The following is a 7,101-nucleotide window of genomic DNA, read 5'->3' as shown; positions in this document are numbered from 1 at the left end:
ATAACAATGGATAATTATGTAATATAATATTGTATAGAGTGAATGAATGAGTTCTTTAGAAAAAATGGAAGTTCAAACTTGAATATAGAAAGCCTAAATCTTTCCATGATGCTTGGATGTGATAACACAATGAAACACATTGGGATAATTTAAGAATAAAAATGCTCTAATAATTAGTGAGTATATGGATTTTTTTGGGATGTGACTAGAAAATCATATGAATATTTGTACATAGTGTATTCATCCTAGAAATGCCACACTAATGGCCAAGAATGGGTCTTACTATATTAAATATAATCATATTTTGTGACATAATTATCTTTTATTGATCTAAATGGAAGGTTTATATGATCTAAAATTATAGCCTTAATTTTTATTTGCAATAGAATTATAATTTACTATTTATTCAAAATTATTGATGGTTTCTTATTTGATCATTCAAGTATACTATCTATCTAGGAGAGTAGGCCTTTAAATTCAAGACCTCACTTATTTGTTAGTAAATTTTCTATAAACTGTCACTGGGATATTGTTCGTTATGCCACTTCTATAGACAATAAATATACTTTTGATTTTTTATGATTATATAATATTCTTGTTGGACTCTAAAACTTTATAGATAATATATAATTATCTTGGTGGAATATCAATACTCTCTTAACACTACCTTACATCCTCCCACTACATGGGTAAACCCCCATGATATGGTAAACTTTCTCTACTATTATTTAGACTACATTAGTTGTTACAAGTTTATTGCTATAAAATAGATCAAAAGGAGAAGAGACCACTCTCACCATTTTTGATATATTGGATGCAATCAATCTGCTTGATGAAAGGTAAAGTAACATCAATAAAGGGAGGCTCTACCCACTATTTTCTTTAAGACCTTGTTACATAATTATGTTTATTTTTTACTAAAATTTGCAATTATGCTCTTGATAATCAATTATTTTTCTATTCCATGCAATAAATATTTCTTAATTTGCCATCTATGCTAATATGGTTATATCTATATAAGTTTTATCTATATATAATTCTTTTAAATAAAAAAAAGTTAAATTTTCACCGAATTAAAATTAATACTAAAAAAAGAAAGCAAACCTAAAATAATAACACTACTAGAAAAACACAAAAATATATTAATATATTTTTATAGTTCATTACAAGAATATCCAAATTCTATAAACTCAATGCTTGAATTTTAACTATCACTATTTCGTGATCAATTGACCAACCATAGACAACGATAAACCCTTATTATATAAAATGTTGACACCTTAATCTGCACCGTACAGTATTTTAACATCTTTTAAAAGTTGAAAATTATTTCACTTAATTAAAATTTGACTTTAATAATCGCTATGCTTGAGAACAATTTTTAAGAGTTAACATCTTGATTTTAGTTGGAAACAATACTAGAACTTTAAGCAATGTCTTTAGAAGGATTTTTTATAAAGCAACACTTCTTTATATGTCAGCATTGCCTCTAGACAAAAATGAGACGTGGGCAATTAGGAGTGAAATAGGCCAACGAGCCTGAAAATATTATCATACACAAGTGCGATTCGCTTATGGCAGCACCTCACCATTAAAAATTTACATTAATAACAAAACATGAAAAACACCAAGTCTGTTAATAACAAACACATCCTGTAATTTAAAACTGACTCATTCAAAGAAAAAAGATGCAACGACCCTCTGCAATCGTTTAAAGCACAAACAAACCAGCTATGTTTGGCTTGCAAGTTCCGATTGCAAATTTGTAATTGTCCAAGTTGCGTGGTCTTCACTGCATGAATTCCTTCAATGAGGAAAGTTCACATTTAATTGTCAAATCTTGAGGAAGAATTCAGAATGTTTGCTGGACCACCAACCTCAGAAGGTATTTTATATACCCATATTTCAACACCCATTTATCATCTAAACCAAGAGATATCAGCAGTCTAAGAAAACTGAGAAGCCCATCAATGGCAGAAATGGCTTCAAGATTGAATGAGAGGGAAGCCTCTTCGTCACCGATTAAGAAAACCAGATCAGAGAAGATTACGGACAAAGCATTTACAAGTGCAGCAAATCTTGTGAAACTGCTTCCCACAGCAACAGTACTGGTGTTTCAAGTGTTGTCACCCACTTTTACAAACGGAGGGCAGTGTTCTAGTGCCAATATATATCTCACATCCATTCTCTTGGCCGGCTGTGGTATTTCCTGCTTTGTTGATTCCTTTACTGACAGATACCGGTCTGAAGATGGGAGGCTTTTCTATGGCTTCGCCACGCCAACTGGGTTGTGGATCATGAATAATGAAATCAGTAAGAGTGTGGACTTGTCTTCTTACAGGCTCAGATTTATGGACTTTGTTCATGCAGTGTTGTCTGTCGTGGTGTTTGCTTCAGTGGCTCTCATGAATAACAACGTTGTCAATTGTTTCTATCCGCATGCTCAAGAGAATGAAGAACAGTTGTTGAAGAATCTTCCTCTTGGAGCTGGATTTGTTTGTAGCATGTTCTTCATGGCGTTTCCCACAACGCGTCATGGAGTTGGATACGCTTCCAAGGATTGAATTTCAGAGAGGTAATGATTACGCTAAGGAAAAATAAATAAAAATGTTCTGTCTTGATTGTATTCTTTTTAACCGGTCTACGGTTTAAGAGATGAGTTTTAGGGTTTCTCCCTAAGTTGTGGGCTTAGGGAATTTTACTGCTAGCAGATCTTAGATCTTCACCACCACCAAGAAGGGCTTTTAGGAAAATATGGTTCTCTTTCTTTGCGCTTTCTCTCCCTCTCTTCTTACACCTTCAAAGATTCATGTTGCAGCTCGGCAAAACAAAGAATAATAGTGCCTAATTGTGCTTTATAATTGATCAATAGGACTGCATGCGATTTTATTGTTCTTTTTTCATGAGAGTTCATTTTTCCTTATGTTTTAAGTTAATCGTATTGTATTTATTTTGAGGTCATTTAAACATTTGTTTAAAGTTTTATTATTTATCTATCAATTTTATAATTTATAGAAATTATTTTCTTCAAATCTAATTAATTGATTTTATTTGGTCTTTGGATTTCTTTTTGTTACTATTATTTTATTATTGTTATTATTATTTTTGATTGGTAAGAGGCCAAAGTCAAGATTCATTATTATTATGTGATGTGATCAATTATTATTAATATTAAGCTTTTGTAGAGTCGAACCCAAGACCTCTCAAATAAGAGGCTCACAATATACCATTGTGTTGTAGGCTCTTGCCTTCGAAGTACTCTTTAATTATTATCTACAAATAACTATTATTTTTACATATTAAAATATATGGAATGTATCAATTTTAAACGATATTATAAAATAAATATGTTAATCTCTTAAATTAAAAATCTATTATATTTATAACCTCCCATTTGATACTTGAAAGTGACTTATACACGGTGTGAGGCTTGGAATTAAACAATCACCTCTAATTGTGAGATAAATTTTGTATCAACTTTGATCATTTTAATGTCTTTTCAATAATATACACATTTTAGTCATTATACAAGTTAGCTAAGCTAAAGATAATTTTATATTGTATAAAGCAAAAGAAAAAGTTAAAATAAAAACCTAAAAATACATGTTTAGTAAGGAAGGAAATATCTTAGAAAAATATCATTTAATTATTTATCTCTAATTAATTTAAAATAGAAATACTCAATGAGATCATTCATTATAAACATGTTAAATTGTTTAAAATGAATATTTTATAACTCATTAATATGATATTATCATTAAAGTACAGTCAAATGACTTTTACTTCCTATAAATAATTAAAATGATTATCTTTTAATCTAACTAAGATTCAAGCATTATATTTTGCATATTAATACTAAAGAGTTATATGCAATATTAAATCTTACAATTATATTCTATCAAGTAAAAAAAGTCACCACAACATGACATTTGATATTTTTCCATTTAAATAATTTTTTATATAGATTTCTTTTATTTTTTACTAGAATTTTGGTACATTAAGGTGATGAAAATAACTTTACTATATATTTTATGTTGTTGTGGTGAACTATCATTTATAAAGCATATCAAATTATAACCATGTCATAAGTGACTTTGGTAACCTTCATTTAATCTATTTTTTGCCTAGTATTTATCTTAATAAGATAGTTAAACTTTTTTTTTGGGAAAAAAAGGGTAAAAATTTATTCAATCAAAGCCAAAATAATACAAAAGGCCCCAGGCTCAATAGAACTAGAAACAACCACCACAAAAACTAAATCATATCCTTTTCCACTAACTACTCCAAAACCCCAATATAGTCTTCAGGAAGCCTATCCTTTCTTGGAATATCCCAACCAAATCCTTTCTCTGACACCCATTTTTGCAAAACATCAGCCACTCCATTCCATTCCCTAAGAATATGAGAAAAAGTGATCCAATCCACATCATTAGTCAAATACAAAATCTCTCTAATAATAGAGGCTAACTGCTAGTTAACATCATCCACACTCTAGTTGTTTATCACATCCACAAAAATCTGAGAATCTAACTCACATATAATCTTCCTCCATCTCGAAGAAAATCCTCACTCAAAAACCAACTTAATGGCATGGGAATCCATCATATTATTATAATACTCTCCACTGTAGATAGAGAGGAAAGAAACATAACTTCACTATCCTTACCTCTATCTATGCTCCTAATACCTACCTGCCTACCTAGGGTTTCCATAGGAGGAGCCATTAGTATTAATTTTTAGCATGCTAGTCAGAGGTGACCTCCACCTCCCAACTTTGCAAACCTTTCTCTTGAGAGGCTGTGATCTCTTACTGCTTGTGAATCCCATTCCTTTGTGTGCTAGTCCAAAATTCCTTACTGTACTATAACCTCTAGGGTCCATATGTTTAGTCATATCAAACTTGAAATATATAGTTTCCTAGAGTTTGCTCAAAATAATTTTCCACAATTTTGTGACTCCAAAAATTGAGTTGCAAAAAATCCTATGATTTCTCTCCAACCAAATATTCAATGTAATGAAAGTGGGTCCATTAACCCATGCCCCCTAAAGGAAAGTGGTTTTCATAGGGGGTCTACCAAGGCTTTCTAGAGACTTGACATGGATGCAACCATGATAGCATGCCTCCCATCACTTGCGCTAGATTTCTCTAGAGAGGACACATAGGAAAAATAAATGGACCACACTCTTCCCATTCTACATACAGAGGGAGCAAAGAGACTTAGAGAAGGCCCATGAAATCCTCTCTTTTAAAGATTATCCTATGAAAGATGTTTCTTTTGAGCCACCAGCCATAAGAAAATATTACACTTAGGCCAAGAAAATTTATTCCAAACCTTCTTGCACTACAGAACTTATGCTAATCCATGCCATTGTATATCCAACCAAGCATAACTTTGGGAAACAATGAACTTTTCTTTTAGACTTGGACCCCAAGCAAGGATATCCTTGTCATTAGAAGAAATATAGAGCCTACCCAAGAGCAGGTTAGCATGTTTAGCCCAAGTCTCCATGGAACCATCTAAAGACCACTCCCATGGGTCCTCCTAATAGGCCACATCCCATGAGCCACACCTTTTGACAATCTTGAAGTGTGCCAACTTAGTCCACCCAACATCTATAAAGATATAGTAAAGAGGTTGAAAATGAGGATAATTGGATAGAATGGGAGGATTGTCATCCCATGAATCCTTTCAAGACAAAGCATAGAATTCATCATTGCATATCTAGAAAAGGCTAACCTTGATAAGATGTGCTCCCCTTTTAAGAGTATCCCAGATAAAAGAACCTTTCACAACTAGAGAAAGTCTTGGGATATCCTAAAAATCCACTCCCAAAAAATACTTTTGGGCAAGAATCTTGGTCCGATCCTAATATTGATTATTTCACCACCTCTAGTATAGCTGAGCAACTAGAGCCTTGGCAACAAGAGACATAAACTTAGGACTCAGAGCCCCAAAATTTTTTGGCAAAAAAACCATGTCCCAATTAACTAATCTTAACTTCAAAGAGAAAATGTTACTTGACCAATGAAATTGTGGAGACAAAGCATCAAATTCTTTCATAACACTAGCAGGGGGAGTTTGTACAAAACATCTATAAATGGGAAGAGCTTGAATCACTATTTTGAGGAAAATAACTCTCTAGTGGCTCACGCTACTATTGAATTTATCCAAAAGGTCCTTCCAATAATCATTCAGTTGAGCTCCCAGATCTAAAGGGACTCCAAGTTACATCAGAGGATGAGAGTCGATTTGAAATCTAAGAATCCTAGCAATCCTATCCTGGATATGCTATAGAGTATTAAAGAAATAAATGAAGGACTTACCTTCATTGATTGTCTACCTAGAAGATTTCAAATAGGTGCCTAAAATATTTCTAAAGTTTCATCCCTCATTGATTGTAGCAAAGCCCATCAGTGGAGTGTCATCCACAAATTGGAGGTTTAAGTATGCTAGGAGATTATGAGTCCATTTCCACCCATGGACGAGCGCTTGTTCAACTTGAAATTTAATAAATCCACCGAAGCCCTCAACCATAATGATAAAGAGATATTGAGATAGAGGATCACCTTATTGGAGTCCATGAGAAGAATAAAATAGCTTAGTAGGTTCTCCATTTATAAGAATATAAAACAAGGGAGAAGTCACATAGCTAAGAATCCAATCAACCCATTCCACATCAAAACCAGAATCTAGAAGCATTGTACTCAAAAAATCCCAACTTACTCAGTCATATGCTTTTCCCAAATCTAGCTTGATGAAAATGGCCTTTTCCTTGGACATGGCGATAGAGTGAATAGCCTCTAATGAAATTACACCCCCATCAAGAATATGTCTTTCACCAACAAAGCCCCTTTGGTCCTAAGAGATCAAAGTAGCCAAAAAAATATTTGAGCCTTCTAACAATTAATTTGGTGATATTTTTTAAGTAACATTACACAAAGAAATAAGCAATAATTAATCTAAACTATTCTCCTCACCAATCTTGGGTATGAGAGCAAAGAAGGTAGCATTCAAAGACTTGAGCATTTGTTTGTTCTTATGGGATTCTTGGACCACTTCAAGAAGTTCAAATTTAATAATCTCCCAAAATTCTTGGAAA

At 32.6% G+C, this 7,101-nt stretch overlaps 1 pseudogene; it reads left to right on the top strand.

Annotated features, from left to right (window-relative positions):
• The first annotated feature begins 1,939 nt into the window (after window positions 1-1,939).
• LOC149537348 (protein DMP6 pseudogene) lies at window positions 1,940-2,889 on the top strand (annotated as a pseudogene).
• Window positions 2,890-7,101: the final 4,212 nt, after the last annotated feature.

This window comes from Cupressus sempervirens, chromosome 9 (assembly GCF_028749045.1).
Source record: "Cupressus sempervirens isolate cs-2001-9-10 chromosome 9, ASM2874904v1, whole genome shotgun sequence".
Taxonomy (NCBI): Eukaryota; Viridiplantae; Streptophyta; class Pinopsida; order Cupressales; family Cupressaceae; genus Cupressus; species Cupressus sempervirens.
The sequence above is the reverse complement of the archived record's forward strand: the minus strand, read 5'-3'. Positions and strand labels throughout refer to the sequence as shown.